At 40.7% G+C, this 27404-nt stretch overlaps 1 protein-coding gene, 1 long non-coding RNA gene and 1 other non-coding gene across 8 annotated transcripts in view; 2 read left to right on the forward strand and 1 right to left on the reverse strand.

Moving 5' to 3' along the window:
* The window catches only part of CNTNAP2 (contactin associated protein 2), a 1976111-nt gene that overhangs the window by 1546042 nt on the left and 402665 nt on the right, over positions 1–27404 (forward strand). The window lies entirely within an intron of this gene.
* Positions 126–25999, reverse strand: LOC140605311 (uncharacterized). Its single transcript, XR_012008025.1, has 5 exons — positions 25732–25999; positions 2734–2859; positions 2463–2640; positions 1307–1476; positions 126–313 (listed from the first exon to the last, which is right to left on the reverse strand). It is a non-coding gene; the product is annotated as an uncharacterized lncRNA (long non-coding RNA).
* Positions 24244–24348, forward strand: LOC140605558 (U6 spliceosomal RNA). The gene has a single exon (XR_012008199.1). It is a non-coding gene; the product is annotated as a U6 spliceosomal RNA (small nuclear RNA).

The raw sequence follows: 27404 nt of genomic DNA on the forward strand, positions 1-27404 counted from the left end.
GCGGTGTCTGGGAGCTGACCCAGGTGACAAATGTCAGGAACAAACTGAAGAATATAAAAGCAGAAAGAGGTCAGTATTACAAGGGTGTGCATTTAGAAATAAACAGACACATAACTGATGTGTTCCTATTTTATTCAGAGAGAAGAATAATGAGCCATATAGTAGAAGGTGATTCACACTATAAAACATGTTTTGTAACAACAGAGGGAATGACCGTGGACCAAGAGCCCCAGTGCAGGCATGTGGGAGCCTCCGTAGTAAACAATCTCCTTCCCTGAGTGCTTCTCCCTCGTGCAAGGTTTCCTTTGAGTAGCTGTACAAGAAAAAAAAAAAAGAAGGGGAGAGAGGAAAGGAAAGGAAAAAGTCATTCTTTACTCTATCTTTGGCAACAGGGCTTGCCAATCTACTTCTCCTCCATGCCTGGAACTGTTTATAATTCTGATACCGATCAGCTCAAGAAAGATCTATTTTGGGTTTCTTTCATCCCTCCACTGGCTTTTGTTCGGCTCCACAATGAATGGAAGGGTCTATGTCAGTAATAGATACAGATAAAATCAGCTGTCATTCAGCATGAAAAAGAAAGCCCCAAAACGTTTCGGTGGAAGACTATAAACCAAAGTTGGGCTCTCCCCAGAAGCACACATTGCACCTGCTTCTCCCAATTGCAGAAATATGGAGGGGCCCTCTGCGTTCCATTCCTGGCACTGGACAGCAGCAGAGAGCAGGGCTCTGGCCCTGAATTTCCTCCAGAACAACCACAGTTTACTTCAGTCGGCCTGTTTCACGCTATTAGAAGGACAGTTTACCAGACCAGTTCATTCTACCATTTAACTGAAAACTAATTCTGAACGTAAAGTTATATGATTTATAAGGAGGGTGGCTACCTATTTTCCAAAAGCCATTTTTCTTTTAGTAAATGAAATGAATTACTATGTAATTCAATGTTTTAGAATTGTGCGTATGTGTGCAGGCACATGGAAATAGCTACCATTATTCTTTCATTGCAGTTTACGGCAAAGAGAAAATCATGATATTCTGTTTTTAATTTTATTTGTTTGAAAAATGTCTCTGCACCCATTCATACACTCTATCAAGTTTGGAAGTCAGGAGAGTGGAAGCCAAAGGGCGGGCTCTGAAATTAACTTTTCATCCATTCATTCATTCACTCATTAACTCAACAGAAATTGATTGAACTCTTATGTGCCAGGGACTCTTCTAGGTACAAGGGATAAAACAGTGAATGACAAGAACAAGAATCTCTGCCTTGATTTATGTTCTTGTTGTCACTTCTTACTGGTTGTATGACCTTAAGCAAGTTCCATAAACTCAGATTCATTTGTCTCTTTAATGTTGACTCCCTGTCCCTTCAAGAAGTTGACTTTGAGTGCATTCTCTCCAAGTAGAAGAAGTGAGAGCATGATCCCAGATGGTTCATTGTCTAGCAGCGCAGAGTGTTCATCCAACCACAGAGGACAGCTGAGCATTCAGGGAAAGAAAAATTAGTGCATACATTCAAGTGAAAGTCATTTTTGTCAGTCATCATGATAATTCTAGGGATACAATGGTAAATAGAACATACATTTTTCCTGAAAGAGCTCAAAAACTAATTGAGGGAGGAAACCCAGAGAAATAGCATAATGCAATCAGTGGTCTGATGAAGGCATTACACGATACAACAAAACCAGTGGGAAAAAAATTAAGTCTAACTGAGGGAAAAGAGGTAAAGGTTAGTAAGGTCCTCAGAGGGAGAAGAATGCTTGGAAGAGAAGTAAGAGTTGGTGGGCACACTCTTCCTTGCAGGATCGCCTTGGAGGAGAAACATGACACAAGCATGGCCAGTTTGGGGAACCATCGGTGCTGTGGATTTGGAATGTGATGTGGAGAAGGGAAGAGCTGCAATAATGCTAAGCGTGTGGGTAGTACGACATTGGGGCTTCCGTTCTTTTCAGGGGGGTGTGAGAGCTTGGATTTATCAGCAATGAACCCTGTGGAGATAGGCTTGATGGAGGAAGCAGGAGGTGAGGAGGAGGATGTCACAACAGTCCTTGAAGGGAATTGAGGGCTGAAGGTGAAGGAAAGCACAGCCACAAAGAAGGAGGAAAACATATGAAATGTTCAGGAAGTGGTATCTACACTGATAGCTGGCCTATATGAGAAGAAAGAGAGGAGTCTGGGTAGGGTCCCCAGACCTTAAAATGGAGTGGAAGCTAAGCTATGCATCAGGCTAAGGAATAAAGGTCTGAGCAAGTAGAAGATGAGTTTAGCTTTTAAAAGCATTAAGCTAGAGATGCCTGCATAATATCATGTTGAAATCCAGAGGGGCACCATCAATGGGATTACTGATAAGAAATAGAGATTTCAGAGAAATGTATTTGCACCTGAAATCATTTCGAAGAACATACCTGAATTCAGATCACGGATGGGAAAACTCATAGCAAACAGACCTATTCAGCTGTACTCACAGACACGCTGCCCTGGCAAGACATGACTGGAGCATAACTGTTCACCGTTTCTCAGGGCCCCCGGCGTAGCTGATGTGTAGTCCCCTCCTGGCTTAATAGCAGCTAAGACACCCTCCATGCCTCGCTTCTGTGAAGTTTGTCTAATGTCCCCTAATAGAGGCACTATATTTTGAGCAAACTGAAAGGCAAAATGAATACGTTTACAATAAATAGCTATTAAGATGATCATCCCTGTTGAGCACAAGAAAGAAAGCCTTCGGTGAAGTCTTACCGGTCTTTGAATGCGCCAGCCCCTGGCAAAAGGCCTGCTATGTGGATGCTTTAAAAATGGCCACTTTTGAGGAGACTTTGAACCCCTCTGAAACTGTGTAATCAAAATGAATCTTGAATGGCAGACCTATGTGAGTGTGAATGGAATATAGATTATGAACACATTCTGTAAATTGTACGGTAAGGGATACATAGCTATCTGCAATTCTTAATTATATAAATTTCAGTACAAGGCTTAATGACTCCAAATGGATCTCTAGAAATGAAAACAGATGGTGGAAAGTCAATCCCTTCATGCTCTGGACCTGCAGCAGACCTCAAGTCAGAGTCTACAGCACCACATGGCAGAGTTATAGATAGGCTTTATTGGAGAGACTTCCATCAGGTATCATCAGAGGAGAATGTTGCTGGTCTCCCAAACTCATCCACCCTCAGAAAGAGATACTAGAGCCAGGCTGTTGTGCTGAACACAACAAGGGTCTACGTTCCAAGGAACCCCTTCCTTGGTCCTCTTGCTTCCCATAGGGCAAGAATGAGAGCAACTTTGTTGGTGGGGGCAATTCAGACTCTTAGGGCACCAGGCAGACTGCACAAAGGGACAAGCTGCTTACAGGCATTGTCCAGAGGTTCTCTTTTCCCCCATAACAGGGAGGAGCCACGGCCCCAGTAGGATGCTGACTTTGGGTGCAACATCCCTGTCTAAAAGGGGAAGCCCTTCTCAGCTGGTTCACTGTCCAGGCAACCTAGAGTGTGTGCTCCCATGATCATGAGGATCCAGATCTCTTTGTCCTCCCACAGGGGAGACCTAAGAGATTCAGGAAAAGGAAAACTCCACCCATGAATCCAAGTGAAAGTCACATATGTGAAAGCACACTTGCTGTGATGTAACAGTGCAAGTAAATGTTCTACTGAATCTCATGCTTTCAGACTCCATGTCCAGCTAAGAAAGTTACTCTTTCCAGTAATCTTCCCTCAATCACTGTGAATCATCTGATTGAAGTGCAGTGAGGCTCATGTGGGGACAAATCTCTACTACACTCTTTTTGTCCATGTGTGACCTAAGTCAGGACATCCGGCTTCTCTACATTCCCATATCAGCAAAATACAGCCAGCCAGCCCTTCCCAGTTCATGCAGAGACTTGGTAAAGTGCAATCATAAACGAATATTTAAAATTACAGTAAGGCAGATTATTTTTTACTATTTGAATGTTGAATGGGACCCTAGCTAAAATTGTTAACAATTTCTTAAATTATGGTTGCATAAATTGGGGCCCAGGAAAGTTTAAATTACTTTCCACAAATTATATTAGAAATGAGAAGCAAGGAGAAAACTTGGACCCCAGATTTCCAAACTTCCAGTCCAGTGTTTTTCTATAACATCATGATCAAGGAAGATTATTCACACTGTTTTTATCTTTTTAATGATTTACGAATTTAATGTTTAGCTAGCTATATCTAAGTCTTAAATGTAAAGTAAACAAATTGACCACATGTTTTATATTCTCTCTTTTTTTTTCTTTTTTTTTAAGAACTCTGGAACTTAGATTAAGCATTTATTCTTATTTACTAGAGTAAAATACACAAAAATGGAGCTGGGATAAACAAGACAGTAGCTCAGTGCGTGAGCGGGCCTTACTATAAACAACAATGGCCTGTGAGAACTATAACCATCTCAATGATTGCCTGATTATCTATGCTGTGAGAAGTTTTGCACAGTTATTTCTGAAATTGAATGTAATTTAACATTTATGATTTACTATTCATGGCAGTGGTAAATATTCCCACCTACCGTGCCAGAATCCTAATTAAGTGAGCCTTGGCCTCAGCTAAGTGCCCACCACTGGGTAATTCCTGGTCTCATGCAGCCCAACTCAATGAGATAAATCATCACATCTGAAATTATCAATTCCAAAAATGGAATTACCAGCAAAGGCGTGCCAGTCATGGTTTGAGTGCCCTTCTCTTGTTGTACTTGTAGAATTTCTGGGTGATTGTGTCCTGGCCAAGATGAGCACATACAGAGGGGCAAATAAGCAAAGTGAAGAGCCATTAGCACAGTCTTTGTGCTACAATTAGTGAGCATTTCGCATCTGAGGCTCAGAAAGGCCAGGCTCATGCCTACGTAGGTCTCATTCCATTGACCCTGAACAGAACTGGCTTGTCTATAGGTCTTCTCTTCTTGGGCCAGAAATAATCCATGACCACTTTTCATAGGCAGCAGAGAACCTCTTCAATGTTTTCAAACCAGAAACATTTGATTCAGTTAGCTTACTACCAAACAACTTGTTAAATCCTTATAATATTGTGAAGAGTAAATATTATATTTTTTGTGGCTTATAAACAGTCTCATCTAATTTTTTAAATAATATTTTTCCATGAAACGTGTTTACTCTTATTCAAAGTGAAATATTTATATGTGCATTTTGGTTTGCCATGTTGTTCAAATCATAATAGTGAATACTGAGAAATGTTAATTATGTGTCAGACACTGTTTCAAGAGCTTAAATGCATCATGTCATTTGATGCACTGACCCTATGATTAAGGCACTACTTTATCCTCATGTTACAAATAAGGAAATTAGGGATGCTTGGGTGGCTCAGTGGTTGAGCGCCTGCCTTTGGCTCAGGGTGTGATTCTGGGGTCCCCGGATCAAGTCCCACATCAGGCTCCTTGCATGGAGGAGCATGCTTCTCCCTCTGCCTCTGTCTCCGCCTCTCTCTATGTATCTTTCATGAATAAATAAATAAATAAAATATGTTTTAAAGTGTTTTAAAAATAAAAATTAAAAAAATAAATAAATAAAAATTAAAAAAATTAAAATTCAAAAAAAGAGGAAACGAAGCCCCAGAGGAGTTAAGTTACTTCCCCAAGGTCACATAGTAAGTGATAGAGCTAAGAGTCAAACCCAGAGCAGACAAACTACAGACTCATGCTTAGATATTACACAGCAAGGCATGTAGAGAAAGCAAATTTTTAATATATACACCGTAGAGTATATGGCAAAGAAGCCACTTTTTGAGGGCAATTTGGAAAGTGCTGTCAAAACTTGAACACATATTCTTTGACAGAGTTTTTTACTATATGGCATTCCCTTTCTTAAACAAATACAAATAAATGGAGATACTGTATTTACCATTTTTTTGTAGTAATCAAAACAAAAGAAATCCAAAGAGAAATTTTCATTAATAGAATTTTGGAGAAATATACTGACGTTAGGCTGTTGAAGGAAGGAAGGAAGTAGATACTCAAACACTTGCATAGGAAAATGGCCAGGGTGAAAATGAAAAAAAAAAGTGGAAGAATAATATGTATGATATGAGTCTGTTTTTCAAAAATACATATACAGCTATAACCCTTATACATGCATAGACAAGTTCTGGAAACCATACAAAATAAACTATTAATAACAGTTAACACTGTGGATGAAGGATATGGGGTCTTGTGAAAGTCTTATCTTTGTCCCCTTCTACATCTTACTTACCCTTGGAATGTTTTTGTCATGATCACAGTTAACCTGTTAAATTAAAATTTTTAGAAGTAGCTTAAAAATCTAAAACAATGGGTGCCTGGGTAGCTCAGTTGGTTAAGCGTCTAACTGTCGATTTGGGCTCAGGTTATGATTTCAGGGTCATGAGATTGAGCACTGCATCAGGCTCTCTGCTTGGCAGCAAGTCTGCTTGATGTTCTCTCCTTCTCCCTCTGTCTCTCCCCCCACTCTCTCTCTTAAGTAAAGAAATAGACCTTTCAAAAAAAATCTAAAATGCAAAAGTAAGGGCCCCGACAGGCCTCCTGTTACATAACAACAAATACAGTTTTCCTAAGAAAGCAGATAGAAGAATATGTTTCAACAATGGAACAAAAGCATCCCGATTCTTGATTCTATTAGCCCTGGGATTAGAAGGAGCTTCTAGGAAATATGCAGGATGTCTCTTTCCCATTTAGCGCAGAGACACAGAACATCCAGGCCCTCAGCCTTCTAACTACATGCAAAATACTATGTTTTATCACATTGATCTGAATTCTGTAAAACGCATGCGGGTGCTTTTAATCCTCCTGGGACCCTGCTTGGGACAACAATCCCTTCAGATCTCAATACTCGGTGCTCTGATTCTTGCCCTATTAGAGGATGTGATATTATGAGTCATAAGGGTCTCAGTCACAAGTGGCACACTTCTCAGCACTAAACTGACCAACACAGTAACCAGTCTTCACATAACTGCCTTTGTGTGTGTGTGTGTGTGTGTGTGTGTGCGTGTGTGTGTGTAAAATGAAATATTGAACCGGGTAGTCATCGATACATTTCCTTTTGAGAGATGTAAATGGAGGTGACCTTTTCATCTAACGAAGGGCCTCTTCATGAAGTTAAGCTTTGTTGGAAAAACCAAAGAAGAAGAAAAAGGAAATGATTTCTTTTACACCGATTTAGCCCCAGATTTCAGTGTGTCTCTGCCAATGTGACACCAGAGCCAATTGCAGACAGGTCCCAGGGCCCCCCGTGTTTTAGTTCTTGTGCTTCCTCTGTGAAGTCTCCTGGTCCAACTGCCCGCGTGGTGAAGTTGCAGCTAAATGGGATATTCCTCCAAAGTTTAGCTGCTAAGCTCATTTAGAAGTGTAACTACTTTCAATATGTGGGTCAGGACTCAGAGCCGAAGGCGAGGAGGGCTTCTGCTCTTTCATTAGGAATTCATCCTGGGATGTGAAATAGGAAATATCCACGCAGCTCATGTAGGCAGGTGCTGGAGAGCTCAAGATGCAAGGCATCCGAGCGAGTTGAAAGACCCCTTGGCAAACGGGGGTAGGGAAATGTCTCTCCGAGTTTCCAGAGGACGCATAAAAATGATATATTATATTCTGTCTCAGGGATATTTTGGTGCCAGCTTGCTTGGCACAGCATAGAATCTTCTGTCACCTCGTGGATTGTATCATGACAGAAAGGTAATTGGGCACCAGAGAAGATGTCAGCGGAGTGTCAATATGGTTTGACCACTGCCCCTAAGTAATATTGATGACAGGAAAGGAAGAGGGATTCATGAGGTGTGAGCCTGTCAGATGTTCAGAGCGTGCCATTGGTTCCCGAGATAAATGCAACCCACCACCAGAATGCTAAATGGACCCCAGCAGAAGAAATTTAGCCATCCTGAGCAAAACAGAGCTAGATGCCAGAGTGCTTTCTGAGCAAACACAGTTCATTTTCCATCCCCTCTGCCCAACATGCTTTAGAAAGACAGAGGTCCGTTCGGTATAGTTTCTTGGGGCGGGGAATTCCATTCTCCCTAAAAATCAATCATGAGAGAAGGATCAAATCAAAAGCCACGTTATTCAGTTTAGAGCAAAGTGCTGAGCAAGCAGTTTTGAAGCATGTTGCAACTGGGTCGTGGCGGGGGGCGGGGGGCACACATGATGCAGCCCATTTATCTGCTGGTTTGTTCCATGTCCCTCTGAAAGGTCAAAGCCATTCCCCGTGCAGCTCACCGTCACACTCTCCTTACCATGTCAACCGCCTCTCCTGGGCCTTTCACAAATGCCTGCCCCTCTGGTCCTCCAGCTTCTCTCTTACTCCAGCTCCCTTCTAAACCTGAGCTCTGAGCAGTATTGTGGCAACCTCTCAAAATAACTCCTGAGCTTGATGCTCCCCCAACCTATGACTTCATAACTGATTATCACTGTTGGGCTTCATAGAAATTAGGATCACCTAGGAAGCATTCGGAATTACCGATCGTCAGGCCCCGCCTCAGAATAATTTAATCAGAATCTCTGGGGATCAGGTCCGACCATCCTGGATTCTGTAGACTTCCAAGATTTCAAATGTGTAGCCAAGGTTGAGAGCCACTGATTTCCAGTTAAGCTGGGCTGCACATAATAAAATAAATAAATAAATAAATAAATAAATAAATAAGCCTTAAGCAAGACGAAACCATATTTCTCTTTTTTGTAAAAGAAGCCCAGGCTCCCTCCAACATTCTTAGAGTTTGACCACATCCTCAGCATCCAGTAGCGCTTCTAGAGCTCCAGCCATCACATTCACGTTCCAGGTGGAATATGAAGAGGATGAAGAAATCATGAGTTCTCCCTCTGAAAATGACTTCACATACCACAGCGACAAAGATGTCTGAGTTATGTAGCTTTTAACTGGGCATGAATGTGCGTCCCTAAAAATGAGGGTTCTCGTGCCAAAGGGGAAGGGGAAACTAACAGTTTCTGCCCCAACGGTTAATTCTTCAGAGGAGCCCTGCTGATATCCTGTCCATACACGTTCAAGAGGGAAGCAGGCTCATTGTGCTCAGCTAATTAAATACCTGATATTAGCATGAAATAAGTTGCTCTATATGCAAGAAAATAAATGCTTGAGGTGGAAATACAGGATGTTGGGAAAATGAGAGGAGATGAGCGTGGCTAGTAACACTTGTCCGCCTGCCTTTGTCAGCCCCGAGAAGGGTGTACCTCCACTGCAGGTAGATGCTGGGCGTCAGGCGCTATAATGGTCCCCAAAGATGTTCAGGTCCTAATTTCCAGAACTGGTGAGCATGTTGCCTTATAGAGCAGAAGGGGCTTTGCAGGTGTGCTTAAGGATAAAACCCTTGAGATGGCAAATTATCCTGGATTATCAGGGTGGGCCCAGTCACATCACAGGAGTCTTTAGAAACGGAGAATGTTTCCCAGCAACGGTCAGAAGGAAATCTGGTGATGGAAGAAGGATCAGAGGGAGGCTAGGTTGTTACCTTTGCAGAGCAAGGAAGGGGGGTGTCCATGAGCCAAGAATAAGGACATCCTCTGGGCCTGGAAAAGGCAGGGAAATGGATTTTCCCACAGCAGCTCCAGAAAGAAACTGAGCCCCGATGACACCTTGATTTCGGTCCAGCCGCGCTCGTGCTGGAATGTTAGTCTATAGAACTGTAAGGAACAGCCCTGTGCTGTTTTAAGATGCTTAGTTTGGGGTAATTTGCTGTGGCAGTGATAGAAAACTTACACATCTACTTTCTGCTGCGATCGGAGTCATTGAAAACACTCTGCAAAATATTTTTTTTTCTCTCTCAGAGATATTGCTGTCGAGTCAAGGTTGACTGGGAGAAGAATAGCCTTGCAACCCACTTAAAACGAATGTCCTTAACAGTCATCTTATGGCCAACGCCACATTCCACTGGTCATCCATCACTTGCTAAAGCGAGAGCTTCCAGCCTGTGCAGAGAACATGCAGGGTCCTCCTTGGATGTATGGCTCTCTTGACCAGGGAGGACTGTTTGCTGGTTCTTATCTGAGATTGGATCTCCTTCAAGTGGATGATTGTATTGCAGTCGATACGAATTTTTCCAACTCAGAAACATTCATGGGAACATCCAGCCGTTCAGCCAGGCCTGGGGTCCTACTATGCACGGGGGCTGTGCTAGACCCTCCCGCTGGCCCCCAGAAACGCAGGGTGGGTGGGCACCTTTAATGGGGTGCCTCCTGCTGAAAGATTTAAGATGTCTTCTCGATTCCTTCAGCATTTTAATTTCACAAAACTGATTGTGCTTTCTTTTTTTTTTTAATTTTAATTGACAGGCAGAGAAATGAGTGAATAATGAGGGGTTTAGCCATTTTCTTATTTTCATAATATCTAATGAACTAAAGAGGACATTAGGGGCGTGATGGGATTTCCAATTGTAATACCTCGTTTTTATGGCAGATGCCATTTAGCCTGCATGGTGGCCTGTCTGCATCTGGCCTTGATCTGTTAAACATCATCTAGATAGCCGCAGCTCTATTAGCAGCGAGCTTTCGTAGCTAGGACGAGGCCTGAAAAATAATGAGCCGCATTACTTCTTGTTATTATTATTTGGGGATATTTTGGTCAGCTTGCTTCATTGCATGGAAACTACCCTGTTTCCCAGGACCCTTGATGCAATAGTCAATTATAAAATACATTTTTCTGGAGTCGTGTGTTCCATTCATTCATTTCACCAATTACGCAGTGAGTTTCCACTGTGCTGTCTACAAGTAAGAATGACAGTACGAGGTGATGCCCCCTCTGAACCACACGGGTCCACTTACACTCAGATTTTTTTTTCAATAAATACAGTACAGTCCTATAAATGTATTTTCTCTTCCTTGTGATTTTTTTTATTTTTTTATTTTTTTGTTTTGTTTTGGTTTTTTTTTCTTGTGATTTTTTTTAACACATTTTCTTTTTGCCAGCTTACTTTATTGTGAGAATATATAACACCTATAAAAAGTATGTGTTAGTGAACTGTTTATGTTATCAGTAAGGCTTCTAGTCAACAGTAGGGTATTAGCAGTTACGGTTTTGGGGAATTAAAGGTTATTTGCGGATTTTTGACTCTGGGTGGCAGGGAGGAAGTGGACAGGAGAGGTCAGCGCCTCTAACCCCCATATTGTTCAAGGGGAGGGAGATTCTTGGATGAAAATACAAAGTAACACTAGGACACAGGGGTGGGCTATAGACTGTTTTCAGATCAAAGAGAACTTGTAAATGCTTTCTAGAGAAAGAAAACCCTCCCAAGAAAATGGTTAGGAAAGATCCTGTCAAGTCCCAATTAACCACATACAAATTATCCCATTATAGACTATCCATACTGTTTATTTCTAGTATAGAAAGCATTACAATAATCCCTTTTAATCCTTGCTACATTTTAAATATGCATGTCAATGCAAATTACGAGTATTGAAAAGCAAACGAAAGCATGGGAAATAAATGAAGAAATGGGGTGAGGGAGAAAAGAGCAGTGATGGGAAGTAGGCAGTCTGGCTTGTTAAGAGCAGCTGTCCCATTTCTGAACGTATGTCCTGGTTTCATGTTCCCCGGGCCCAGCCCTGCTCTTAATTCAAAATCAATGTTGGGAGAAACCCATCACTGACACCAATGTGGCAGCCTTTCGAAGGGTCAGGCCAGGGCGTCTGGAGGGCCACTGCCCCAGATTCCCTCCTCCTTTTCAGGGGCACAGGCTGCCTCTGACTCTTCCACAAAGATACTGATGGCTTCTCAGGGACTGAATGCTGATGGCTCCTGAGGGACCTTCCAAGGACACTGTGGGGTAGGGAATGTAATAACATGCACATGACAACTTGGTTTTTGTTTTTTGTTTTTTTTTCTAGTGATGGGTTATTTTCCACGGTAGGTCCACCCTACTGTTGGTTTACCCCAGGATGCTTGGGCTAGGCTGTAAAGTCTAGAAGCCACTCAAACTACCCATAGTTCTCCCCATGAATGCGCATCCATTCTGATCCTAGAACTACTTCAGACCCTGTTCACCACCCTGTTAACTCCCCTAAGACTGCATTCAGAAACAGAAAAACAGGCCAAAGGAACGTGATAGATGGTTATGAGTTGTTAGTAAAAAGAAGTTGCAAAAATCAGCTTGTGAAAATTTATCCTAAGCTCAATGTGAGCCATCGGTGTGATGTGGCCACCAAAATACACAACAAAATTAAATACTCTTGATATAACCTTGGTCAAATGCCCAGATCACAAGATTACAGCATCAGCTATACCACACCTGAGGTATCATATCTAGTGCTGGAAAACTAGAACGTGGACGATGAGGTCAGGGAATTTGAGGAGTATTCTGTATGAGGACAGTCGAGCAAAAGAGGAAGGAAGGAAGGAAGGAAGGAAGGAAGGAAGGAAGGAAGGAAGGAAGGAAGGAAGGAAGGAAGGAAGGAAGGAAGACCATTGCTCAGTGCAAGAGTCGCTTCCCTTGTGTTATGGGATGAATTTTGTCCCCTAAAGATATGTTCAAATCCTAACCCCAGCACCTGTGAACATGACCTTACTCGAACATAAGTCCTTGCAGATGTTGTCAAATCAAGGTGAGATCATTAGGCTGATGAGTGGTATCCTCATCAGACGAAGAGAAGGGACACAGAGAGACACACACAAAGAAGAGAAAAATGTGTCAAGATACACACACAAGGAGAATACCAGGTAAGGATGGAGGCAGAGACTGGAGTGACATGTCAATAAGCCAAGGAATGCTGAGGATTGCCAGTGACCTCAGAAGCTAAGAGAATGGCATGGATCAGATCGTCCACTAAACCCTTCAGAGAGATCCTTTCCTAGACCCCAGAGACAGCTTGATTTTGGATTTCTAGCCTCAAGAACTGTTGGAAAATAAATTTCTGTTGTTTTAAGCCACCCAGTTTGTGATCCTTTTTAACCACAGCCACAGGAAACTAGTGCATCGAGCAGTGCTGGCTCCCAAGACAAGGTATTTCCATGTGGATGGCTGCGGGCACTTCCTGGGGTCTTCCCAAATGCTCACCATCACCCAGAGCACTTTATCTGCAGATCGTCATATGATCCTCACAACAGCCCTCTAAAGTACGCACCATTTTTAGGTCAAGCTTGGAAATACGGAAGCCAAGGCTTAGAGAGGTTGATGAACTCGCCCAGGACCACACAGTTAATAAGTAGGGAATGGGGATGAATGAAGGCAATCTAATGCTGGGCCCCAGGATTTTAACGAGTGTGCTCCATTTCCTCTGGAGAGGAAGGGAAGTGGTGCAATGGGTCAAAGAGCTAAAGATGGATGGGAAGATGTAGCAGAGACAGCATCGCGGTACCATGTATCTCCTTGAGAAAGACAAAAGAAAGAAACGCAGCCTTGCCCTGTCCTCCGGGAAGTGTGGGAGCTGGACTGTGCATAAGAGTAGTGACCAAGGTAAACAGAGGGCAGTTGTCAATGCCTCTCTAATCAGAAAGAAACAGAATACATGTGGAAATTGGGATTCATAGGGAGATCCACAAAAAGTTTCTAGAAAGAATAGGCAAGAGAAACAGAAATGAATTCAATTCCAAACTGTTATTAATTTTTTTAAATTGGAGTTCGATTTGCCAACATAGAGCATAACATATAGCATAACCCCCAGTGCTCATCCTGTCAAGTGCCCGTCACTCAGTCACCCCCACCCCCCTTCCACCTCCCCTTCCACCACCTCTTGTTCGTTTCCCAGAGTTAGGAGTCTCTCATGTTCTGTCTCCCTTTCTGATATTTCCCACTCATTTTCTCTCCTTTCCCCTTTATTCCCTTTCACTATTTTTTATATTCCCTAAATGAATGAGACCATAGAATGTGTGTCCTTCTCCGATTGACTCATTTCACTCAGCACAATACCCTCCAGGTCCATCCACATGGAAGCAAATGGTGGGAGTTTGTCGTTTCTAAAGGCTGAGGAATATTCCATTGTATACAGAGACCACAGTTTCTTTATCCATTCATCTTTTGACGGACACCGAGGCTCCTTCCACATCCAAACTGTTACTAAATTAAGATGCACAGCACCGCATGGATGATTTCTCATCAGTGTGCCAACATTATTATTTTAGTGAGTGTAAACATACATATGACACTTCCAATCATCCTTAAACTCTTGCCACGATCCTTCCTGCAGCCCCTCTTTGTGATAGTGCATAGGTGGCTTCCAACCAGTGTCCTCATCACTTCTGCCTGAGAAGTACCAAGCTTCTCTTCCTGTCACCTGACATTTTTTTCCGCACAAACCAGGTTTGTGGTTTTTATTCAGGTCTTCCTCCTCTATTTCTTCACACTCCAGTGATCTTCCTGCCCAGTCCATTCTTTTTTGTCCTCATGAAGAACATACTTCCATTCCCAGGAGCCTGTCTTCCTGTCATCTTAAGTCATGGCCATCATGACTGCAAACCAAGTCTCCTCTTTAAACCAGCTGAGCTTTCCTTTTTGATCAGTTGCAACCATCACCCAGGTCCCCTGTAAAACCACCAGAGATGTCACTAGAACCTCCCGTTAACTCTGCAGCAGGTCTTCCTCCCTGGAGATGCAGTGCAAAGTCATACTTTCCATGAATTTCTAGCTTTTCTTTCTTTTTTTTTTTTTTTGTTTCTTTTCTTTTTTCTTTTTTCTTTTTTTCCCTCCCCCACCCCCACTCCTTTTCTTTTCTTTTTTAACTATGGATCCCATCATTCATTGGCAAGCTTTTAAAAAATAGAAGAAATTCTAGGAAGTTAATTGCGTAGATGTATACTTCATATAATTCAAATTAACTAATTTTATTTTTAATACTGTGTTTTTAGAGTGGTTTTAGGCTCACAGAAAAACTGAGTGGAAGATACAAAGAGTCCCTATTACCCCCCTCCCTCCCAACACGGCCTTCCCAATTATGAACATCCTTCACCAGAGTGGCACGTTTGTAAGAACAGATGAACCTATACTGACATGTTATTATCATCCAAAGCCCATGGTCCGCATTAGGAGTCACTCTTAGTCTACATTCTATGGGGTTGGATAAATATATAATGACATGTATCCACCATTGTAGGATCACACAGAGCAGTTTCTCTGCCCTAAAAATCCTCTGTGCTTCACCTGTTCATCCCTCTTTTCACCCCAATTCCTGCCAAACTTTGTTTTGTTTTACCATCTCCATAGTTCTGCTTTTTATATAATGTCATGTAGTGAATCACACGTTGATAGCCTTTTCAGATTGAGCTAATTTTATTTTAATAAAAATAATGTTAAAGTACATGGAAGAATTTAGGGATAGTGACATTGTGAAAACCAGTATATATTTAATTATCCTCTACTTGAAATTTAAATCAGATGTAAATGTCCTTTGAGCTAGCTGTAACTTGCTCAAATGAAATCTTAGTTAAAGTCCAATATGAAAAGATTTAAAAAGTGTCTTGAGGCAAAGGGAGAGACCAATGGAGTACTCCACCACCTACATGCTTCCTTTACCCATCATCCTCAACAGTGGGCAGTTAGGATTTTTATGAATCCTCCAGGGCTTCATGAAGCACAGCATTAAAACCACAGATTTCAGGGGATGCCTAGCTGGCTTAGTCAGTGGAGCATGTGACTCTTGATCTCAGGGTTATGAGTTTGAGCCCCACATTAGGTGTAGAGATTACTTAAAAAAATAAAATCTTAAAAGAAAAAAAAACAAAGATTTCCAAAAATAGGACTTAAAACATTTAGTAAGATTATAAGAGGAATATAACAAAAATCTCTTCATTTTTCCATAACAATATGTGAAAAGCAGTCTGTAAAGTTGTCAGAGTTTATCTGATGTTTGACTTAATGCTTTTTTTTTTTTACTTAATGTGTTTTGATCCCTTGGCATATACTTCCTCAAGTTTGTTAAAGGACTAATATTTCTAAACCAAATATATTACTGATAATCAAAATTCAAAGAAAATTAAAGCCAACATCTTTTAATGCATTGAACACTTTAAATCACTGTGATCTACATATTACAGCATGCATTCCAAATTAAAATTAAGGTTTGATTAATTGACTAGTATACAGATTGTAGCCCATGAAAAGTTTCTATATTCTTCGTGCCAGAATTTATCTTGTGAACATTCAGAGTAAGTATCCAAAAATGAGAAGGGGGAAAGAAAGATTTTATAAAGGAGAACTGAGGACACCGGGGGAATCTTCATAAAGAAAACAATGTTTTTAAAATACTTTGTTGGTTCAAGTTCAAGTCATAAGACAAAGGCATGTTTGACTCTTAAGACAAGTTGACATATGTAGAAGTAGTTTGATGATCTGGAGATTGCCTAAAGACTATATTTCCTCCCTAATTTGAATTATTTATAATCCCATAATTAATTACACAGAGTAAAATTGAATTGCTAATAAATGCCAGAGAAACCAATTTAAATTGGTATTCATCTCCAAAGTCGGCTCCTCTATAATCACAGCAGATTTTTCAAGGTTTAATATTTACTACAATAAGTCAATAAAACAACTGCACATATTAGAAATGGTAGACAACCTCCTCCCAAGATATACATAATGTAATGTTAGATTTAGTTTTTGTTTGATACAGAAAATCTTTTTAAAGATTTCCACTCCCTAAAGATAACTTTTTAAGCAAGGAAAATGGACAGTATTCTGTTCACCCAGTTATTGACCTATTCACTGGACCTCTCCTTGTCTTTCTCTTTTTTTTTTTTTTTAAAGATTTTACTTATTTATTTGAAAAAGACAGGGAGAGCATGAAAGGGGAGAGGGAGAGGGAGAAGCAGACTCCCCACTGAGCAGGGATGACGCAGGGCTCAATTCCAGGACCCTGAGATCATGACCTGAGCCTAAGGCAGATGCTTAACGGACTGAGCCACCCAGGCCCCCCTGGACCCCTCTTTCTCTTAGTCATTCTTAACCTGGGTGGGTGGCAGTAGCAACCTGTGTCACACTGAGAAACCTCTGAAGGTCAGGTTGGAATGTTTGAAGTACTGTGGACATTAGTAGCCCAATACGGTTTAAAAAGAAGTTTGATTTACTGTAAGGCTTAGAAGAGTGGAATAAATATGATTTCAAACATTGTAGAATAAATCAAACAGCTTCTAGGCTCAAAAGAATTGGCAGGCATGGGCTAGTGAATTGGCCAATATCATCGTTCTTACAAATTAATTTCCAAACCCAAGTCATTTCTTCGTGCTCATGCAATATCTTCAGAATTTCATGGAGTGAAATAAGCTACGTTTCACCAATAAACTTTGAAATGTTAGACTAAATGCAGACAAGTTCTTTCCTGATTCGGGAGTTACTGATGCCGCCTAAGGATTTTTCTTTTGGGACTCGGGGAGCAGACCCCAGAGTCAAGCTTGAGGTCACTGCACTATTTTCCTCTTACAGAATTTCCTAAACCAGTGAAATCAGTGGTTTCTCAGCCTGGGAGCCTATTCTGCATACTCTGTGTTTATGCAAGAGGGTATTGCTTTAAACAGTTAATTTGTGATTCCATATATGGTGTAGTTTGAGCCTATAATTAAAAAATACTGAATTTTGCCACCTGCAGGTTTGCGTGGCCTTCCCGTCATTCAGAGCCTGTTTCTTTCTTCCCCTGGTATAGCCGCACTGAAAGATTCGGTCATTTCTCCAAAGTAGGAAATTAATTGGTGTGTGGCTTATTTCTGAGATTCTCTGAGTAAGGAGTTTGGATTATCAAAGGTCACCAAACTTTTCAGTTTCCAAAATCTTCTTAAGATGGGAAGGCTGCATACGGTGATGAGCAGTTAAGTGAGTTAAACCATAAAAGTTACACTTCCAAGCTCAGAAGGGATCTGAAGCATCTAGTTCAAGGCTTTTTACCTAAGAGGGCAAAGAAGAAAATGGCAGATATAAATATCATCTGCAGCTCTGGAGTCATGAACAGCCCACATTACCACCGAATGGCAGGGCTATACGTCTCAAAGTTTATGAATATAACCAGTTCTTATAGCCAACGGGTAAAGGAAGTCCAGAAGATGAAAAGCATCACATCTTATTCACGGTGTGTTCACTACCTCCCCACCAATACTTGACTGCTGGAATATGTGTAAATTCGTCCCTGTCCAGTTCTACTGTTGCTCATGTTCCAAAAGGTTTTTCAGGTTTTTTTCACTCCTGTTGCATTTAAATTTGAAAGACAAATACGGAGATTTTTGGAATGCCTTATTCTGTTTGGTAAATTCCAGAGCTGACTCTTGTAGAACATTTAGCTCTGGCCATAAGGTTTAGAAATTACATTGACTACTAATCAGTTGTAAAGCCATTCTTTCTACTTAAAAGATTTGGATGAATCTTTTATTTGGAAAATAGGCTGCATCTAGGAGTCCGTATTTACTTGCAGCAGCTCAAAATTGAATTTTAGCCACGTTTTGGTCAGTTGCAAGTTGAAATTGTATAACTGAAATTGTTTACAAGATTATGTTAAATCAGGGTTGAGAGAGAATATATGGTGACATATGAACTCAAGGTTACCTACTAAATTCTATATTTTTAACTTCTTTTTGAACCCTTATAAATACCTAGTGAATTCTGGTATGCTCTTGCCCTTCTATTCTGGTCATGCAATTTATGATTAAAAGAAAAAGCTTTGTTTTAGAAAAAATTTTCAGGGATGCCTGGGTGGCTCAGTGGTTAAGCATCTGCCTTCTGCTCAGGGCATGATTCTGGACTCTCGGGATGGAGTCCCACATCGAGATCCCTGCATGGGGCCTGCTTCTCCCTCTGCCCATGTCTCTGCCTCTCTCCATGTGTTTCTCATGAATAAATAAATAAAATCCTAAAGAAAACAAACAAAAAAAAAAAAGAAAAGAAAAACTTTTCATTTACAGCGTTAGGGAAAAACATCTTAGTATACCTCTTTTGCTCAAAACTGGTTTTTAAAACAACCCTTCTATACATTTGCTCTCTCTACTTCACTGTTTTTCTCCTCGCCACGGATATGCTTATCTGGAAATCATGTATGCATTGTAGCATGCGGGACATCAGACTCTCAGAAGAGATGCAATGTAACACTTGCTATGCACCCTTATTTTCATTCCTCACTTAGCTTCCTAAAACTCTTCTTTTCACTCGAATCTAGTAAAAGCTCATTTGAATGTGTGCTTTTGAGTGGATAAGAAAAAAAAATTCTAAAATAACTAGTCCTTCTTTGTACTTTTTAAAACACGTATTGATTTTTTTATGATGGCACTAAAATAGCTAAACATAAGGCCTTTTATCTAAGCACATTAGGTCTCCATAGTAAATTCATTTAAAAAGGAAGTTTAGAAAAAGCAAAATAAAACAAAAAAGAGGTGATTGTTTGGTCACATATCTGGGCACACAGATCCAGTCTCTTTTGCAGGGTTGTATTTTTTGTACATTTTTTTTTTTATATTCACCTATCATGAACCAGTGGACCTTGACTCCAAAGGGCAAGTGGGGTGGGTATTGCTAGAAGGGGGTCAGTCAGATCTGGCTTAATCTGAAAGGCAGAGAGGGGTCGGTTGTGAAAGAGGATGAGATACTATCATGTTCAGCTTTTTTGTTTGCGGCACCCTGGAATATGAATGCAAAATAATGAAGAGTGCTGTTGAGAAGGTATCCTGGAGTTGGTTTTGCTTCATTCAACTATGAAATGACTACATGTATTCATTTTTCTCTCCCCTCTCTCATTTTGAGGATATGATAAAATATGTTTCCTCTTTGTCTCCTCTTTCTTTAAATTGATCTTCTTGAAACAAAATAAATAAATAACAACCATGCTGCACCTCTGCCCCTTGATGATTGGCATAGGTCTATTCAGTTAAGCACTCTTGACACTCAAATGCTGATTTGAGGGACACAGTATTCAACATAGGAAACACGACGGCAGACTTCCTGTCTCTTTCCCTCTATGCCCTGCATCCCTTAAATGGAGCTATGAAAGTTTCTGTGCTCTTTTGATAAAGAAAACCAAAACGGAACACAACAAATGAGTGAATGAGTTAGAACAAACTTTGGCAGCTGTGGATAAAGTCGAACCCATTACTATAGGGCAAAGGAGACCTAAAATTATAGGCAGGACCTGCTGCAGTTCTCCGCCATGTTCTCTCCAGGGTCCCATATCACCCCCATCACAGTGAGTCCCACCTTTCTGATTTTTCTCCAGGATTTTATCCTTAGATCTCTGACTGTTGGACTTAAGAAGGAAATGCAAGCCAGTCAGTCTTGCCTGGATTATGGGAAAAGTCAGAAGACGGATTGGCCTTTTTGTGAACCCTATGACCAGCTAGCTTTAGAATTTGTGTTTCTAGTTCACATTTCCATTTTCTCACAAAGATCTTTAAAATGCTTTCCCCCAGCTTCCCACCTCCCATATGCATCCACCCAACAGGACATCTTCCAAAGTGTGGGAGTTGCCTATGGTTTTACTAATACTGAGCTGTAAATACAAACTCAGATCCTTGTTAGTGGCCAAAAATGCGTGAGACAAAAATAATGTGTTCCACTGAACACAGCTGGAGGGTGAGTGTTTCCTAAGGCTGCTGGTCATCTGAACCCTTGGACTAACCATTCCAGTGCCTTATTCCTGTGCTGCGGTGCCTTCTTGCAAACATCCCTGCTGTCTTTTCTTTCCATGCTGCCATGGGCCCTCAGTATTCAGGAAATGAACCTCAGTTCCTCCTGGAGCAGACCCCCACATATGAGATCATGCCTGAGTCCACTGGATAAAAACAACAACTTATAAGCATAAGTTTAATTCCCTGGTGGTACTGAAGAACGACATTAAATTCTCATTTCCTAGACCCCGTTGAGGTGTTAATGACTTCCTAGATTTTCTTTTTTTAAGATTTTATTTATTTATTCATGAGAGACACAGAGAGAGAGGCAAAGACATAGGCAGAGGGAGAAGCAGGCTCCTAGAAGGGAACCTGATGCAGGTCTTGATCCCTGGACCCCGGGATCATGCCCTGAGCTGAAGGCAGACGCTCAACCGCTGAGCCACCCAGGCATCCCAACTTCCTAAATATTTTTTCCCGTGACTTAGAGATTGCTATTTCATCAATAGTTATGAGATAAGAGAGATTTGGGGTTAAAGACCCTAATTGCTCCTGTATAAAAATAATAACAATAGCAAGTAACCATTAACAAGCCCCCACCATTTAGCAGGTGCCTTAGCTCTTTAATCCTCATGGCAGTCCTCTCAAGTAGGCACAGTGTTCCCATTTCTCAGGTGTACCAGGTGACTTTCAGCAGGGACAACTTTCTGTCTTGCAGCTACAAACTGGTAGCTAAGTTTTGATCCCATGTCTGACTCCAAATTCATTTTATTTTTGTAACACCCATTCTGTGGAGATAGAAATTATGACTGGTTATCATTACTTTCTTTTCCTGCATTAAAAGTCTTTTTCTGACTTTACCCACTCATAAAAATAGACATCTACAGAAAAGGAAGAAATGAAGTCATTTACTACCAGATGCCAGACTTGTCCACTGAGCTATGATTTTGAAGCATGCAGGGGACAGAGCAGCAAGAGAAATAGATGATGAAACAGGATAAAAGTCTAAAAACTGATCCACAGCTAAAAGAACTTGGCATTGAAAGAGCAAACATGAGGAACTGCTAAGGAAAAGAAAATAAATGATGTTGTATTCATTAGATTTCAATATTTGAAAAATAAACTAGACGCTTCCTCTTCAAACAGAAACATTCAGAGAAATGTAGAGACCTCAATGTAAAAAGAAAAAAATTTAATGTACAAAAAAAGATAAAAATTTAAAAATATGAAAGGGAAATGCAAGTGATATCCCTGACATCCAGGGAAGAAATAGCAGACCATAAAGAATATAGTAATAAACTGGACCTCATCAAAGTTTGAAAATATTCATATAAAAAATCACTATAGTTAAATTGAAAAGATACATAACAGATTAGAGGAAGGTAATTATATAACAAAGACCAGGATCCAGACAATTCTAACAGACGCCTACAATTAATAAAAGGAGTGAGTCAGCGCTTAAAATTTGAATTAGAAATTAGCCAGAATGATTTTGTTTTACGTTTTTAAAGTAATATTTAATAAGACCACATTTATATTCCTACCATCTTACTGGTTTTTATTAAATATCTTTCTGTTTTTAGTCTTCTTCCAGACCCTGGGAGAATAATTGCTACAAAGTAGGATACTTAGTTTATCTGCACTGTATTCATATGAAAACAACAAAAATGCTAGGGAAGCGCCAGTTCTGGGCCACAGAGGTGAACACAGATGCTTTAGACAGAGGCTTCTCAAAGACACAAAAACAGCCCCAGAGAATGAGAATTTTAAAACAGACCTTCTAGCTTGAAATGGGACTAGTTTTAATTAGTAAGAAAGGTAATGTAGAGTGTGGGGGGGGGGGGAGGGGGGGGCATTGGGGGGAGATTTTGGTAGTGATTGCTCTAAATTTGTGCAATTTATGGAATGCATACTCCTTTCAAAAAATAGGTCTCGTATGAAGCTGGTCAGACGCCAGGATTGTGTTCACTTTTCACCAAACATGGATAGCCTGGGGCTGTAGGGCTCTCTAGTTTTCCAGCTAAAAGGAAACATGAGAACCTGGACTCTGAAGTCTGGGGTCGTGGTAGATCCCCTGGCCCACCTGGCTAGAGGTGGATGCTTAGAGCATAGGGCTGTCGGGAGCCAAGGTGGGTGCCTGACAATCCCAGTCACGCCTCGTACCTTCCATTCCTCTGTTCACTGTCAATTTCATCAATTCATATTCCCATTTCCCTAGCCCAAAGGCTCATTTATCTTTAATATCCATTGCTTAAATGTAAGTACAACAACCCACTCTTCGTCTCATAGGACATACAAATTTTGAAATCAATAAAAGGATGTTAACGTAAAATATAATCACACAGTTAGATATGTACCAGGAGCCAAAAAAAGGGAGAGGGGAAGCAGATAACATTTTACTTACATTTAACTGAAAAGCCATATATTTTATTTAAGTCTATGAGATAAAAACAGGCATGAAATCTATCGGGCAGCCTGGGTAGCTCAGCAGTTTAATGTCACCTTCGGCCCAGGGCATGATCCTGGAGACTTGGGATCGAGTCCCACGTGGGGCTCCCTGCATGGAGCCTGCTTCTCCCTCTGCCTGGGTCTCTGCCTCTCTGTCTGTTTCTCATGAATAAATAAATAACACCTCTAAAAAAGATAAACAATATTTGGCAAAAAAAAAAATAAAGAAAGAAAGAAAGAAATCTATCTGAATCCTCCAGCAACTACTCAGAGTTTTGTGGTCCTGGGCCTGTAGTTGAAGCAAGGGAAACTCAAAAACCTAAGAGGAGGTATTTAAATGCATTGAGATGAATAACGAAAGAGCTTTCAAAATATCATCGAATATCATCGTATTCTGATCAAAAGTAAAGGCAGCTGTGCATCTCCATTCTTGCACGCGCACATACACATGTGCATGCATGCGCTCATCCACTGTGGCTGGCAAGGAAAGCTGAGTACACCAATCTAAAAGGTTTTTTTCCTTCTTTCACCACTTGAGGCTGAGAGTTATTTGGTTTAACTTGACTCACCCTTGGTGTCCTTCAAAGCTATAAATTTCAAAACAAAGATGATCAGAGCTTTAAAAATGGTTCCTGAAGCAATTTGACACCCAAATTTACCTATATATATAGTGATCCAGACATTACTGCTTCTGATAGAGGAAAACAAAAGGTATAGTCAGGCCCACAGGGCAATTGTGGGTACAACAGGACCTTGTAAACCAAATTCACTAAGCAGGAATTCCTAAGCATGAGGGAAAATCTTTTAGAAAGATCTGTAAAACAATTAAATTATCATACCTTCTGACTGTAAGTCCCAATAAATGGTCTTCATTATAATATTTGAAGCAACCATATAAAAAGAGAAACTTCTAAGTTATCTTATATTTCTATTGTAGAAGAGCAATTTTTCATTGTCAGAGTTGGTTTTGTGGTTATTATTTAGCTGGAATTACCCTAATAATTTTCTGTCAAGACACTACTACGTGTGCCCTCCCTGAAATACATGCATGTCCACCCACGGCTGGGTGCTGTTAAAAGGGAATGGCCTGAAGCTGCCCCCCTGGGAACACTAACTGTGCTCAGGCCTAGGGAGGAGAATTTGAGGAAGGCTTTGGGATGAGGGGTCTCATGAGGGGAAGAGACAGACCCTGGAAGGGACGACAGGGGCTATGGGCTTATTTGTAAACTGGGGATCAAATGTGTGGAATTTACAAGGTAAATAAAATAGCAGTAAAGAGGGAGAAATCCAGAGCCCTCTTCAGCAGTACATATATTAAAACTGGAACCATACAGAGAAGATTAGCATGGCCCCTGCGCAAGGATGACACACAAATTTGCGAAGCGTTCCATATTTTTTGGTTTCACTCATACGTGGAACATATGAAACAGTGCAAGGGACCACCAGGGAAAGTGGGGAAACTGGGTGGGGAAAAATTAGAGAGGAAGACAAACCATGAGAGACCCCTAACTCTGGGAAGCAAAGAGTTGGGAAAGGGGCATTGGGTGGAGGAATGGGGTAATAACTGGGTGATGGGCATTAAGGAGGACACTCCATGGGATGAGCACTGGGTGTTATCTATATGTTGGCAAATTGAATTTAAATAAGTTTTTTTGAGTGAGAAGTCTGCCTCCTACCAGGATTCCCAGTAGCTTTCCTGGAAACCGTTAGCCCTCCCTTCTCCCCTGCCAGCACTAAAATATTATTCACAACACACACAAGTTTCCAGATGACACTCACAGAAAAACTTGTCATGGCCAAGGGACTGTCTCTCCCCAGAGAGCTAAGCAGACAGAAAATAACTATGTGTCTTTATAAACAAGCCCCTCGTGAATGACAGTGGACCCACACATGTCAGCTCTCCAACAGAGTTCATACTCGCTCAACTGCCAGGTTTGCTCCTATTTTGATTCCGGAATTAAAATGTAATTAGTGTATTTTTAATGAGTCCAAATGTAACACATTAAGATTCGGTAATTACTATAAAATGATGAGTTGTGATTGAATGTCCCCTCAAACCAGAGACATTTAAAGACAGTGCCATTTATTGCTTTGTTTTTGCCGCATTGAACACTATCATCTTTCCCTGGATGAATATATAGTTTCAAGATCTGAGTGATTACACTGTGTTGGAGCTTTACAGTTGGAGTCAGCTATCCTGACATCGTTAAAGAATGTACGTTCTTTGATAATGGGACGGTGTCTACTTAAGAACCTCAGGATTGCCTTTCTTTTTTGGCCACACTTTTCTGGGTGTTTCCCAGGTTAGTATGCCACTGTAATTCATCTGCTTTTAAGACCAGTTTGGTTCATGAGATGTCATGTTTTCTCTTTAGTCTGACACTGAATCTCACTGCTATTTCTGGGGTTCTACGTATCCTCCCGTCTCAGCAGGACTTAGAGTAGATCTAGACAAGTGGTCCTAGGGGTTCAAGATCCAACACAGAACAGCAGCCCTAAATGAAGCACCTGCTGCAGATAGGAGTCTTGTCTCTTAACTCTCACATTTCCTGGACTGAATGAGGTCAGATGGGACCAAACACTGATGGATTTCTCAGTTACATTGGAATTTTAAATAACATATAAATTAGTTAAACTTGATATAGAATTAAACCTTCCATCCTATAGCCAAAAAAAAAAAATAATCATTGGTAAATGATTTCTGATAACTCTTAAGACACATTGCTCAAGAGGAGAAATCCTAAAATCATTCAGTCATACATAATTTGAGATCATCCCACCTGAATATCCACCCTTTGTAGGAAAACTGCCCTTGCCTTTTCAACCACATACTCCAGAAGCCTGTTTCGGTATCTCGAGAGCTCATGCAATAGTTGAGAGCATTGATCTGTGTGTTGGCGGCTTCATATTTCCTTTGAGTCACAGCTGTCTCTCTGTAACTTAGATTTAGTAATGCTAGCTCTGCCCAGTGCAGGGAGAAATACAGAAAACACACACGTCTTATTTCCTGGCCCTTCAAGTATGTGACAACTGCTGTCAAGTCTTTAAGATGTCTCCAGACCTAGAATCCCCAGTTTCCATAGTAGCTCTGGAATCTTACCTTCCTCGATACTATCGCACTTGTGAGTGTTCTAATTATGGCAACCAGACATAAATACAGATGCTCAAGTGTGTCCTGATTGGAACCGTTATAGTCAGACTATGCACGTCTTGCTTTGTTTTAGTCACCAGGTCCTTCAGTGCATGCCAATAATAGATTAACTTTTTATATAACTTCTTTTATTTCCCTGCTAGTGTGTCTGGCATTTTTGTGTAAAGCCTTCTAATCATTTTTACATGAAATGATGTTGGGTCCTATCTCTCTATTCTATACTTGGGATTTAAACCAGAAATTTTTCCATTTAGTTCTATTGGATTATAGACTGTTACTTTCTTTTTCTAGTTTACCTAGATCATATTGATCTCGCTATGAATACTGTGGGAAAACATCTAAGTTTAGCTTATCCACAAGTTTCAAGAGTATACTTTCTCTTCCAAGGTGTTACTCCTATTAGGCAGAAAAAGCCCAAGATCAGACGCGTGCCACATGCACCTGTGGAAGTGTCTTTCCAGAAGTTCACTAAGTGAGAGTGCACCTACCCCCTCCGTCATTCAACCACATTCCAACATGTCAGCAAAGACTTTATGATTGGCTCAATCACATGCTCTTCTCAAAGGAAGACATACTCACTAAGAGACTTTGCCAGTCTTTCAATCTCTATGCGGGCTAACTTCTAGACATCCTATCTTTTCTTTCTAAATGCTAATGAACCTTCTGTTTAATGGAAAATCCAGCATCCTGGGCTTCTCATTTTTATGTTTTACTCTTTCTGCCGTTTGGGGGGAAAAAATCAAAAACAAAACAAAAAACAGAGTAACTCTGTTCTCCAGAAATATTTAACATAAAAATGTAAAATTTTGCTCATATCTGTTCTGAGCAGGCCTTGTGCACCCATATGAAGTAAACACTGTGTTTTAGAACATGACTAAGTACGTGATTATTCTACATTGACTCCTGCTTTTCCAAGATGTTCATGATACATAAGGAAGGAATGTTATTATTTAAAAACAGTTACAGGCGAGAAAATGACAACACGTGAAGGAAACAGCATTTCATGTCTCTAACAAGACCATCTGCCTGTGGGCAAGATTTTTTAAAAATCCTAATTGAAAAGAAAATAATGTTAAGAGACATATGCCCATGTTTACAAGTGGAGGGGAATTGACAAAATGTTTGTGTTTTGCCAGTACTTTTACAGACAACTGTTACACATAATGGGGAAAATTAAAATCAGTAATTACCTTTCTGGTCTGCCATTGTTTTAAATGTGCTTGGGATTTCCTAAGCGTCCATTCTAAATAATTACTTGTGATAAGTTTAAATGTTCTCATTTAAAGGGATGTAGAATGCTAC

Source organism: Canis lupus, chromosome 15 (genome assembly GCF_048164855.1).
Source record: "Canis lupus baileyi chromosome 15, mCanLup2.hap1, whole genome shotgun sequence".
Taxonomy (NCBI): Eukaryota; Metazoa; Chordata; class Mammalia; order Carnivora; family Canidae; genus Canis; species Canis lupus.